This window comes from Rissa tridactyla, chromosome 1 (assembly GCF_028500815.1).
Source record: "Rissa tridactyla isolate bRisTri1 chromosome 1, bRisTri1.patW.cur.20221130, whole genome shotgun sequence".
NCBI lineage: Eukaryota > Metazoa > Chordata > Aves > Charadriiformes > Laridae > Rissa > Rissa tridactyla.
This window is the reverse complement of record NC_071466.1, coordinates 86,265,416-86,278,778: the sequence shown is the minus strand read 5'-3', so window position 1 is coordinate 86,278,778 and position 13,363 is coordinate 86,265,416. Positions and strand designations below refer to the sequence as shown.

Genomic DNA, 13,363 nt, shown 5'->3' with positions numbered 1-13,363 from the left:
TTGGCTTTGTCCAGTTGGTTCTTATCCTGCTTGAGATGCCATGTCCAAAGCTGTACAGCTTGTTCACCACTCTGGGGGCTCATGGTGTTGCAAATTTAAATAGCGCCTGAAGCACTTGGTTGATGAGGAGGACCTTAATGTCATTTTTCAGGAAGGTGGCAGGATACAGGTCTTTAATAGTGGAAGACTTTGTCAAGTTTCTTGACACTTTATTTCAAACTTGTGGGGAGGACAAATATTCAGCAAAAAAAAAAATTCAGCGCAAAAGCCTGGCATTAGTTTGAGGATCAGAGATCAGGCGTGCCCCAATCTTTGTCCAATCCAACTGAGGGATGAAGCTGGAAATGCATTTTTCCTGTATTTGATTTTTGGCTCAACAGAAAGTCAAGAGCTGCTGCCGTCATCACTAGCAGAACCTCTACTGCTGCTACAGTAGATGGTGGTAGTGATGCAAGCCAGTCTGGGAGTCCTGGTCTAGAGTGCATTGTATGGGTTAGGGCAAGTCCCATACACCAAACTGAGGCGTGAACTCCATCATTGTTCGTGAGAGTAAGATACTCATAAGTCCTTTTCTCTTCCTATTCTTTCTGCAAACAAAATGCAAAACAAACATCTTTCTCCTTCCATCTTGTTTTCCACCTTTGGTAGATGATGAAATTTTATTAGTAGCGCATGACCAGGTGATCTTCTAAGTCTGCTGCTTCCTGATAAGGCTGCTTGCCTACAGCTCCTGCCTGTGGCAGCGTCACCACACTTACTGCTTTATCCCTTTTGAAAATGGTGTCAGTAAGCTGGTGTGCCTGATTTGTATTGTTGACACTACAGTATTTGCAGAACTTTTTTTAAGTATTCAAATGACTTGTCTTTACTTGTAGCAAAGGCCCCTCCCTGTCTTGAAGAGGTAGTAGATGCTTAGTAGTATGGAAGAAGAACTGTATTTCAAGGGATCACAACTCAAGGAATTCGGCACATTAGCCTTGTTAATTTGTTAAGGGTTCATTAAAGAACACCATCAAATTGCAAAATAGCATAACCAGTTTTACTGAAACATCTTCCCATGGAAGTGAGAGACCAATGTCTGGAAATTTAGGTGACCTGCTCAAGAGTTGCATGCCAAATCTGGGGTCTCTTCAGTTTAGCTTTATTCACAAGGCACTGTAATCTATAAAACATTGTCAGAGTGAGAAGAGTAAAGAGAGCATCAGAGTTGGGGTTTGTAGCTTGGTCTCCCAACTCTCTTCCTCTTCTCTCTCATTTAGACCACAGTGCCCTCCTCCAATAATTTGTGTGGTATCTCTTAACTCTGTATCGTAATCAGCAGCAGAACTCAGTTTGACAGGCCCCAGTACACTGTCTTTGCCAGAAGACCCCTTTGCAGGATGTGAGTGCTATTCTGAAATAGGTACAGTTTATCCAGCACAGCCCAGCAATGTCAGAATGATATCCAGGAGTAAGGAATTCTGGTCACTGACCAAGAATTTGAAGAAAAGTAGGGGAAGATAATATATTACTTTTGCCAAGAACAGCACTTGGTATCAAGCTTTGATGTCAGTGCAAGCTGACTCCCAGTGTAGAAGCAGCAGTCCAGATTTGGTTTACAGTGTTTTGCTGCTCTTTCTTGGATGTATGAATATATATTGTTCCTTCAGTTTGTGACATAATTCAATTGGGTTTGCCCTGGGCTAGAGAAATCATGTTAGTAAACACCATATCCTTTTGGAATTGACGTTTTTATTGTAGCTAGATACAAAGCCATTAGCAAAAAAAGAACTAAGTTGATGATGTGTTGCAAGTCTGTTTAGGGATGCATCTGACACACATGTCCCTGGGATGATTGTGTGTCATTTGCTTTCAGTGATGGTGTCTGCAGATTCAATATTCATTCAAAATTGGCTGTTGCTGAGTATTGCCCTAGTAAACTGGTTTGCTGGCATATTTGGAGCAAGCAATTCCAATCACGTTGGAGAGTAAGAGAATACAAGCTGCAGGGATGACTAAAGTTTGGGCACCACTGCTAGTGGTAGGAGTGGTGAAGCCTATGGCATCATGGTCACACGGTCTTCATGCACGTCTAATGATGGATTAAGTGGGTGGGATGGTAACTCAGGTGCTATCTCTTTTGCCCTTGTCACATCCTTCCTGCCACCATTGATGGCTGAATGGTATGTGAATCTGTGCTCCTTTTTTACCTTAACGTGCTGGACTATAAATTGGGTTGGTCTACAAGTAGATTTCTATGCCATTCACTGTCATCATTGGAAGGCACAAGACACCTTCAACAGGGGTGGGGCTGTCACCTGAGGGCAACAACTATCTCGGTCATCCTGTTTAATCCTTTGCTGATAGGTTAACGCCCTAACCGTCCAGTATTTTTCCAGTTTCTTCGGTGTGTTTTATTTTAGCAGCATCACTGTTACTTGTATGTTAGCCCAACTACTTTAAAGCTAGTTGAGGAACCTCTGTGAGGCTTATGTTACAGCCTGACCGCAGTACAGAAGTGTCTACTGTCAAGGTGAAATCGGCTATAATTGAGAACATATATTTGTGGATGTTGTGCATTTGGAAAGAAAGAACAGGAGGTGGTTTTGTGCTTCATATTCACTTATTTCTACTTCTGTACTGCTTGTGCATCATCTCTAGCTTCCAGACGTCACTCACTGGATCAAAGCCCTTGTAAACTTTGGTAACTTTCTGGAGTGGAAGTGGAGAAGGAGGATGGGACAATAAAATAAGTTGGGCTGGATTAGGGATTCTGTGGAACATACGATTTCTTAACTGATTTGCAAAGAAATCTTGCACAGGTGTCAAATAATTTTGATTTCTTATTAAGTAAAGTAGCAGAGCAGTATTTGTATAGAACCAATGCTAGTATAAAGAATGTATATGTGTCTATGCCTGTTTTAAAATACCAATCTCTAGCTGCATCTGAAGTTAGATACAGAATATGTACAATAATAGATCGGTAGGAATAATATTTTTTTAGGTGGTTGTACTGTAGATAATTTGCAAATAATAAAAGGAAAGCCGTGGAGATGCAGATGTCTGCTGCTGCCATGATGTGTGTTCATTTTGACTATAAGGGCTTTGGTGAGTTCTGCAGAGAATCAGTCTTGCGACTGCAGTCATCTCCAGACATTCTTGCACCACCTGCAAAAAGGAAAAGGCTTTAAAGTTGGGATCCTGATAGTCAGTCTACTACATGGGACCTTTTTCAAGGTGTATGTTGGCAGATCTGGGAACTAACTCTAGTGCAAATAGGGGAGTTGCGATACAGCTTTTCAATGTTGCTATTGCCATGGGTTCTTACTGTCAGGCTAGGAGGAGACAAAGGACAGGTTGAGAGAGAAGGAACATCCAGTTAACAAATTTTCTGAAAAAGATCAAATAATTACGGGTGAGAAGTTCAGAAAACTGCACTACTGCCACTGTAGAGAATCTGGCATTGCTTTGAGGTATGGAACTGTTAGATGGAAGTTGAGGATGGGTTGTAAAATCCTTTGTGTGTCACAGGTGATGCATTTCTTATGTTAAAATTGCCATTGTTTGTAAAACCTGCAATGGTGACGTGTGAAAGGGTTGTCTCATCTCACAAATTAAACTTGAACTATATGGGTTATCCTGACAAGAGTTTCTTCCAGGCCCTCCCTTGTTATACTATGACATACACCTAATGAGACATTGAAGGTGTCTCCTTAAACAGGACTGGGTGCGGCTGCTACAGGGATGAATGACTTCATATGATGCGTTGTTTGTAGTCAGCTTTAAATTGATGTTGTATTATTCATTGTAGCTATATGTGTCAGCTTTTGCTGCCACATGAAGACATCTGGAAGACAAACTATTATATCGCTGAAACTACCTGTGATATAGATATTCTATGTTACATGAGACAGTTTTGAGGGAGAACGTGTCTCAGGAAGGGGTTTTATCCTTCCGCTTTCTGAACGTTGGCTCATGCAGCAGTGCAATAAGGTTGTTACTGCTACAGCTGAAATTTACAGTTAGTGTAATTGCTAAAACGCTAAAATTTTTTGTTTGTTCCTAAACTCAGATTTCTTTTGTGGCATTCTTAATAGTGCTTAAAAATGCATAAATCTCCATTCCAGCAAGGCACATATGCATTTACAGAGGAGTGACAAAAATGTTTCAGGTAGGGCAAAAAAGTATAAGTAAGGTAATGCTGTACAGGGGGCACTAGCAAGTTTGTTATTTTCCTGATGAGATCAAGTCTTCTCTCAGCTGTCCCCTGACCTTGGAGGTGCCTGGACTCTTTAGATGTAGGTACCCAGCTGTATCTAAGAACCCTTCTTCATTCTGAAAATTAAACTGATGAGGAGAGATAGAATCAAGTTCTGTAGTTTGCTTTCAAAGCATTGTTGTTGCTCTTAATGCAAAGCTGATGGACTAGAGGTCTAGAGGTGCACCTAATTAACCACATGGGCACATAATGTAGGAATTACTTGGCACTGAGATACCTAAATCCCAAAGTGTGAAAATACTAGTAAGAAGCTCCTTTGCACAGCTTTCTTCTTGCCTAGAAATACCTATAACCTCTTTTCAGGCAAGTCCAGTACTACTGTCTGTCAATGTGATAACCCTACTAGTGGGTCAGAAATGACACATCTGGTTGTCTCGATCCTGGAAGGGCCTAATCCATTACATATTCTCACAATTTATTTAATATGATTTGATAGAAAGGAGCCTGATATAATTTGAGTTAGTGACACTTCCGTTTTAAGCAAGCCTACAGCTTGAGATGGTATGGTGATGTGATAGGATACTCTTGATTCTCTTTGTGTGCATGTGGGGAAGATTGGGAAACCTGGTTTCTGGCTTCTTTATCTGAAACAAATTTGCCTTTTACATTAAACAACAGGAGCTGGGAGAATGAGTATTCTGAATTTTTGACCACATGGATCGGTGTGCGCTCTTGTGTGGATGTCTTTGTACACTGCGTGGAGACAGGGGGCCCCCAGCACAGTTACAATGCTCAAGCCCCTAGAAATCGGGCACTGAGGTCTTCTATCAGAATTGTGCTGCAGTGACCCTCTAGGCCATTGTGACCCTGCTGCAGCTGTGTTGGCCTTGCTGCTGAAGCAGAAGGGTATTACTGAGACAGTGCCACACACAATACTGAGTAAAGGTGCTTGTGCTAGGAAATGCCCACCTGCTTTCCTCCAGGAACAGGTAAGTTTGGGGAACACAGCAGCAACCATGGGAGGTGCTCTTAGGGGGAAAGAAATGGAGGTCATTTTACAAGGCTTCTTTGGTCTCAACCTCTGAATCTCTCTGTTCAATTTCTTTATCTTCAGCACTCTAAGAACAACTAGATCAGCCTTGCCAGCCTTGTCAGACCGAGCAGTGCAAAATGCGGAGGAGGAGAAGTAGCATAGTGGTGAGAACCTTGGAGCTCTCTCTTACATTCAGAGAAAGATGTGTTTATATGCACTGGTTGAGCTCCAGTAGTTGCTAGTTCTCAGTCAGAAGTCTACAAGTATGCCATGCCATGTAAAATCAGATAATTAGTGGCATTCTGGGATACGTTTCATTACCGATGTGAAGCATAACAAAAACGATGTTACAAAGTAACAGCTTTACCTTTGGCGTACAAATCCGTCCTCTGTTAGCACTTTGATGTGTTGATTTGTAGATACAATAGATATTTGCGAAATTCTTTCCAAAGGAAAACTGTCGAACTGTTTAAGTAAATTACCATGAAAAACTGTCCGTTCTCTCTGATATGTGAATTTGGGACAATGGAAGCAAATTAACAGAAGTCTCCCCCTGCCTCCTCTTTTGACCAAGTCAAGAGTTACCCTGGGACATGAGGGAAACCCAAATATTAAATCAGAGGGAACTAATCAGGTGTATGAGAAGAGTGGCCCTTGTCTAACTAACGGTATAGAGCAATAAGTTGTCTAAATATGTTATATGGGATTATGGCCTATTGAAAGAAATGAAGCTATTGCTACTTAACAAAAACTGTAGTCAAGAAGGAATAGTGCATGTGTACCTAGCTTAATGTTAGATTTGCTAATTACCTAATGTGATTGCTAAATCAAAGCCAAATTATAATAAATTCAATAAGTAACAGCAATAGTAGTGTGGAAGTTCTCAGTTTACACAAATGGATCAAATGAGGAATTTGTAAAGAACTGTAAAACAGAACTTCAAAGAAGTAGATTTGCATTTTGTTATAAACTGAAATTAACAATTTATCACTCTCAATCATAACTCATTTCTCAGTTGTGCTGGTGAGGAACCCGACTATCAATTAAGTTGAATTGAAGATTCAACCTTAGAGCCGGTTTCATTTATTTTGGGTTAGTAACTAGTCTTGCCTTCAAGACAGAAAGGTTTTGCTTTTTGCTTTCCTTTCTTTCCTGTAATACACAGAAGTTCACAGCTAAGCTGTAACAAATTATAGCTTTACGAAGTTTCTTAGGATTCAGAATCAAGAGTGGAGAGGATTTTATAAGAAACTTTTAAGTGTATTTAGCTTGTAAGGGTGTGCACCAGGTGCCATGCGGAGCTCGGCCTTAAGGCTAGCATCAGTTTGGAACAGACCTGTGTAAGCCCAAGATCCCTGTGCATGCTGTGGCCTTTGTGTGTCAGAACTAGCAAAACATCAAAAAAGGAGAAACATTGGTTTTCCTCTGAGATGTTACTAAAGTTGATTTTTCCCAACACCTCTGCACACTCACCTTCTGTTGTCCATTGCACCCTAGGATTAAAAAGCCCTAATATCTAGCTGTGAAGAATCTGGAAATATTGATTTGAAAATAATGAAAATATGTGGATAAAACCACTTAGTGATTATTGCATTGCGGCTAAAAGATAATATAATTTAATTAACTGTGGCTTCCATTGGGATTATAATTTGGCCTGGCTAATTACAGAGAGCCTGCATAGGGATCGGAGATGTAACTTGCCGTGAAACTGTTAACATTGGTCTTCACTGATGAGAAGGGAACCCAACAGTTGCCAAAGAGCCTGGCAAAAATACCAAAGCCTCAGTATTGCTCAATCTGTAAACTGAAAAAAATGCTTTGACAAATCACAGCAGACATGCTGTGCCTGCAAAGAATGCAGATCAGCAACCATTGCTTTCTTGCACAGCTTGACTTTGTGCAAAACTTTTCGGTCTTATGGCAAAAAAATACTCTGAACTTCCTGAAAATAATCCGTTTTAAATAGAGATAATTAGGCTTCTTGCAAGGTTTGCATTGTCTTGCTGTTTCACTGTGAATGTGGAATTGTAAGTGATGGTATACGAATGGTATATGAATTCTGTAACACCAAATAAATTACTGGTTTTGAAATTCAATACCATTAGCACTGTTATGCGGTGAATATATTTATATTAGCACTCTCTCACCCAACCTAACTGCCTTTTGCCTGTGTTTTCTGAGCTGGATTTTAAGTAGCAAGACACATGTAATTGTCTCTGTCTTCTTGGGGGCATTAGAGTACTTAAGCAAAAAACTGAAAAAGTTTCTAAAGATTCTTTCTTCAGTTAATTTATTTAACTTCTTCTTCATCCACCATGTCCCTGCAAACTCATCAAAATCTGAAGTTCGAATGACAAGTAGCACTGGGAGGACCTTTATTTGAGATAACGAATTAAAAGGAAAGAACCCTGCTTTCCTCTTAGAACCCAGATTGAACTGATGAAATATATTTGTGAACTAAGCACACTTATGGTTATATCACAGGTAGGAAATGTGTTTGGTGTTCTCCAGTGCATTTTATGGTATCACCTTTACTTAAGAAAAGCCCACTGTGTCAGACCACAGCTCCATCTAGGTCAGAGGCCCGTTTGGCCCATCGCCTGTCTCTGTTATCATTTATGAGTAATTATCTGTGGAAACATATAATAGAGCAGGTGTACAGTGATGCCTATACAGAATATTTTCTCGTTTCCTACAACTTAAATAGCTCAGATGTTTTCAAACCAGAGAAGACTGGAAGATCTAAACTGCGCAGTATAAACTGTGGCCAGCACAGACATAAGAAGTGTTACAATGATCTCCTCTACTGTGGTCTTTCTTCCTTTTGTAATTGCTAATAATGTTGAATAGCTTTTGACTGTTACTGAGTGTTGAACTGATATCTTCATAGAACTGTCTATTGTAGTCTTGAGGTCCTGTTCCCAAGGGGCTGTGATGCGCTCAAAGCGTGTAACTGTGATGTGAAATTAAGCTTGTTTTATCCCCTGTGCATGGATTTATATTTGATTCTGCTGAATTTCAATTGACATTTTAATCTTTCATCACTAAATTTCAGAAGGTCCTTTCATGATTCTTTGTAGTAAGCTATCATCTTTATTACCTTCAGTAAATTAGGTGTCATCAGCAGGCTGTCACTTACTGTTCGTTCTTTTTTCTTTTTATCAAATAAGTTGAATATACTATTCCTAGAGCCTTGTTCAACTCTGCTAGTGAATTTCCTCCACTGTGAAAAACTATGTTTTATTCTACTCTTGTACTTTAACTGTATTTTGTGTGTGTTAATCTCATAGCTGCTTAGTTTTTTATGAGTCTTTGATGACATGCTTTACGTGCCTTTCTAACGTCTGTTAGAAATCAAAGTGGACTTCGATTATCAACCAAATCTCCCTTATCCATGTACTTTTCCTCTGGAGAACTTCAATAGCTAGGTGGCAGACAGACAACCTCCCTTTACAAAATCTTTGCTGGCAATGTCCCAAAATGTTAAAGCTGCCCAGGTGCTCCCTACTTCTATATTTTTGTTAAAGATTCTTCAAGTTGCATGGCACAGACATCAGGTGTTTCAGACTGTATCTCCTCTGAAGCATTTGCGACTTCGGAGTCTTTTTGCGTGACAAGGTCGATGAGAGGTTATTCACCACAGTTACTAGATTAGCTATTTCACCCTTCAATTGCTTCAAAATTGAGCGAGTACCATCCATTTCCAGTGTTGTTTTTTTTTACTGTCTGTTTTGTCTATTTGTTTTGTAATCACTTCTTTTAACACTTCAATTTGAGATGGGCACATTAGTCTCCCATGAAGAATGTTTTCGGCTTGGGAATGTCTTTCAAACTCCTTGACAGTGCACACAAGCAAAATACTCATTTTTTAATGCCATCGTGATAGCTTCTTTGAGTATGAGTTTTATTTTTTTAATCCTGATAATAGAGTAACTCTAGAATAACAGATTTTTCACCTTAAATGAAAATGAATTAAAAATAATTTAGTTACTGATGCCTTTTAAAAGTTGCTTCTCAAATATTTTAGGATGGACTAATGATTTGGTATTTATATATTCAACTTAAAAATATTTGTGTGTGTTTATCTTCATTTGGACATGGATTTAGTTTTTGAGAAGGATGCCTTCTTGCTGTTAATAACCTCCCACTTTTTTCCTTTCTTAAGGTTTTCTTCATAAGAAGGATTTTTCTAAATAGAATTGCAGGTTATGTTTTCAGAAAGTCTTTGACCTTTCCAGTACTTACATAAGGAATTATGTATAACTAATTGTAAATCAAATAGGAAAATTTATGCTAAGTACAAAACAATTTTCTGGACGAAGCGGACATAGGTGAGTATCTGTCAGTGCCTGATTTAATAACCAGAGAACATTTATTTTACGGAGGGCTGTATGCCCAAGTCTGTCTTGGTAACGCTGCAATATATTTGAATAGTGTTTCACTTCAGTATGAACTATGGATGCTCCAGGGGAGGTATATCTAGTGTTGATGAATTATGGATGTGGAAGGGCCATTCACAAAACCCTCTTGTGCAAGCAGGTTGTACATGTTCAGGCAGAACAGCGCTGCCTGCCTTATGGCTTAGACAAGGATTTCAGGCTGCCACACGTTTTGGTGTGATTCTCCAGCTGGAATCTATTGGCCTCTGGAGGTGCTTCGCTCTCTATAGAGAGGAGCACTCAGGTGGGTCCCTTAAATTATCTATTTGAAAGTTATGTGGACAAAGTTATGTGAGGTGATTCCCACACATGGGGACTAACTTGGGAGCACTGTGGTAAACTAGTTCCTCACAGTTGTCCTGTTTGGCAAGTTAAAAACGCAATACTGATCAATGAAATAGAGTAAATGTGGAAGGGGGTTGTCCAGATCCCTTAATACCGTGATTACATTGCTGAATATAATGCCTCCAAAACACCTTCTCCACACCCCTGGCCCCCAAAAAACACCCACACAAACAAGCTTGCAGAAACTGTGTATGAAAAAAAGAAAAAAAAGTTAGGAAACATGAAATAGATTACCTGTATACTGCAGCTCATGTGTGGAAAACTACATGAAATCCTGTTCAATATTATGAATGCCATTTCCATAGAAGTTTCTCCTACCTAGATAACTGACCAAGCGACATTAAGACACCGGCCTTGTTAGAAGCTCACCTGGGAATGTGTGAGTTTCTGTATCGTTAGTTGCCTTGTTTCTAAAGTGTAGGAACAAGATAAGGTGTCAGAGAAGTCCTGGTTCTGCTAGGTTAAACAAAGTGCTTAGTCTGCCTTATTTTTCTCATACCAAGTGGAGGTAATGAAACACACTTGCCTTTGTAAAGTGGCTTGATACCTGCAGGTCTGCACAGCAGCTGAGGATTTCCACCCTTTTCCTAACAGCCTTGTAGACGTCCAGGAGTGAGAACTGGAATTGAACTTGCACCTAAGAGTGCACGGGCAAGAAAAACCTGAGGAATTGAGATCAGTTGCACAGTTGTATTGGAGGGTGGTTTTAATGAGATGTGAGTGATCTGTTCATTGTGTTCTGAACAGTGTAATTTTAATAAAAAATAAAGAAAAACTGTCAGCCAAAGTTTTATTTTTAAGGAGTACCCCACTAGCAAATTATCTGTTGGAAGCGAGGCAGAAGAATAATAAAAAGGTTCCTCCCAAAGGAAGACTTTTTTATTAAATGAGGTTTTCGGTTTTCTTAATTCTGTATTTATTTGCCTCCCATCCTTGACTTTTATGTGCTGATACGATATTCCGTACTGTGCAGTTACGCACTGAACAACAGAACTGCATTTGCAGAACTGGGTTGGACAGTGATTCACTGTAGACCTGGGCTTTCTAACTAAAAATTGTTTCTCGTACTCTCCGACTCTTAATTCTGCCATTGGGGACACAAAATATTAGAGGTGCAGGTGAAGGATAAAAATGAGTTTTGTATGGGCACCGTTAAATAATTGATTACTTTGCGAGGTTGTAGCAGTTCTGTGTTGCTTTGTATGAGAGCTAGCTGCTGTGCTCGCTGCGTGCTGTGTGTGATACTGTGCTGGTTGGTGACACGGCCTAGAGCTTTTGCTGTGTGGCAATATCTTTTGCTGGTTGCTTGGTAAATATTTGTAGCATTTGAGTGGATGACTGCATTATCTGTTGAATTGATCTGTACCCGGCCACCCACACTTTTCACAGAGGATGTCTGAATTATGCTGGGTGTGTTCATCTGATGTCACATTTATTAAATCCCTACTTGAAATGTGCTATTATAAAGGTGACATTATTCTACAGATGTTACTTTCTTAGAAACAATATTGGTAAAATATTTCTTGTAGGCTTTTGCCATCTTGTTGCTAAATGAGAAATAATCTGAAGATCCATTTCTCCTTCTTTCTGGTCTTTTTGCTAATGGTTCTCCACATGCATGCACACATCCTCTCTGCTTCTCTTCTTACTTCCTTGTGTGTATCTCCTCCTATCTGATTATATTTTAAAAGTATGTACCATATTCATCTCTAAAAATGAATATGTAGATTTGCAATTCTGGTTTTATGACCTGCTATCAAACAAGAGCTGCACAGGTATATCTGTACTGTCATGTTAATTCTGGACCTCGTAGTTGAATCCAAGCATCCTAGTGGTGCTCGCTGGTGTCTTGTTGGGTGAGGAAGTGATTAACATTTGAGCTCTGACAATGTAGGTGGCATGGATGCAACTGGTCAAGCCACTTGTCTTTTTAAACGGAATCTGAACTTGACCACTAATACCTGTATAAAGACAATTTAGGAAAGCAAATTCCAAAGAATTCTTGTCATTTGATGTTGAAGGGGATAGAGTTAATGTGCTAGGGGGAGGATCACAAGGAGTGCAGAATTAAATTAAGGTCTGGACAGTGATGTTTATCAGGTTTTTGGAGCAGTCAGAACAGACAAAGCGAGACAGGAGGGGTCCTGCTCAGAAGGAAGACTCGTAGCTTCTGCTTGAAATAAAAAGGATTTGGATTGTATGTCATAAATCTTCTACCGGAATTAAGATTCTTCCAGGCAAGATGTTGTTTGGCCAGCTGAAGTTTTCTGTGTGGAAGCAGGAAACTATTAAATGTAATATACAGCTTGTACAAAGCATCCCTGAAATGGCTGGCAGAGGTAATTAAGATAATTGAGCTCTGCTGTGATATTAATATATATAATTTCTTTTGGTTTTCTGAAGCTTGTGAGATATGTACTGTTGTTAGATAGACACTAGTGAAAGTGCCAAGGTACTTTTTTGCAAGATAATCTCACTAGTTAAAGTTGTATCATCGTAATTATCTACCTATGCTGTCTTCCTTTTTTTGTTCTTACGTAGTTCACAGTATTCTTAGGAAATCCTAGAATTAAAAGTCAGTGCCTTGATTACCATTATATGATATACAGCACTTGCTTTAGTTCTTACAGTTTTCCAGCTGGAATGAGAAATATGATGTGTGTAGGGGAGAGAGGATAACGACTCATGAAAGTAATCTCCACTACTGCTATCACTCCGTGGAGGAAAGAAAATCCTGTAACTCTTTGCTGGAGAGCTTTCCAAAGGACTAAATGTCCATTCTTTATGACTAATGAGATATCCAGCATTCAGATTGTTCTCTGTAATTTAGGCCAAATTACAGGCATGAGAGACTTGATAGGACAAGGTACTTTTATTATCTTGGGCATGCCATGGAAGACAAGTGGTAGTAGTTAAAATTACAGTGTTTGTGCCAGAGGCTTTCTGCCTAGAAATTCCCTGTTATAATATGTCTGTCATGCATTTAGTCCATAAGATTATCACTACTAGAATGTCTCAAATTAGTAAATTAAGTGTGAGGACCACTAAGTAATGTGGTGGCCAACTTCAGTTCTATAGCTCCTTTTATTTTGTGTGCTTTTGTTACGGGGAACAGAATGTTACTGGATGATAGAGATGAGGGAACTGGCGTGACATTTAAACAGGAGTTAAACAAAACCAGAAGCTTCCAAAGGGGAAGAGGGAAGGAGTGCAATACAAAAATGCGTATAAAATATTACAAGATATCTGCGTAGTAGATATGAATGTCTGTTTAAACGCTAAAACTGATCCTGTTTGCCTTCTAAAACCGGTTACTTTAGCTGGCAGTGTTTGTTATTCCTGGCTGTG

At 39.5% G+C, this 13,363-nt stretch overlaps 1 protein-coding gene across 2 annotated transcripts in view; it reads left to right on the top strand.

Annotated features, from left to right (window-relative positions):
- CTPS2 (CTP synthase 2) overlaps positions 1–13,363 on the top strand; it is an 84,615-nt gene that overhangs the window by 36,157 nt on the left and 35,095 nt on the right. The gene's annotated exons all lie outside the window — the stretch shown is intronic.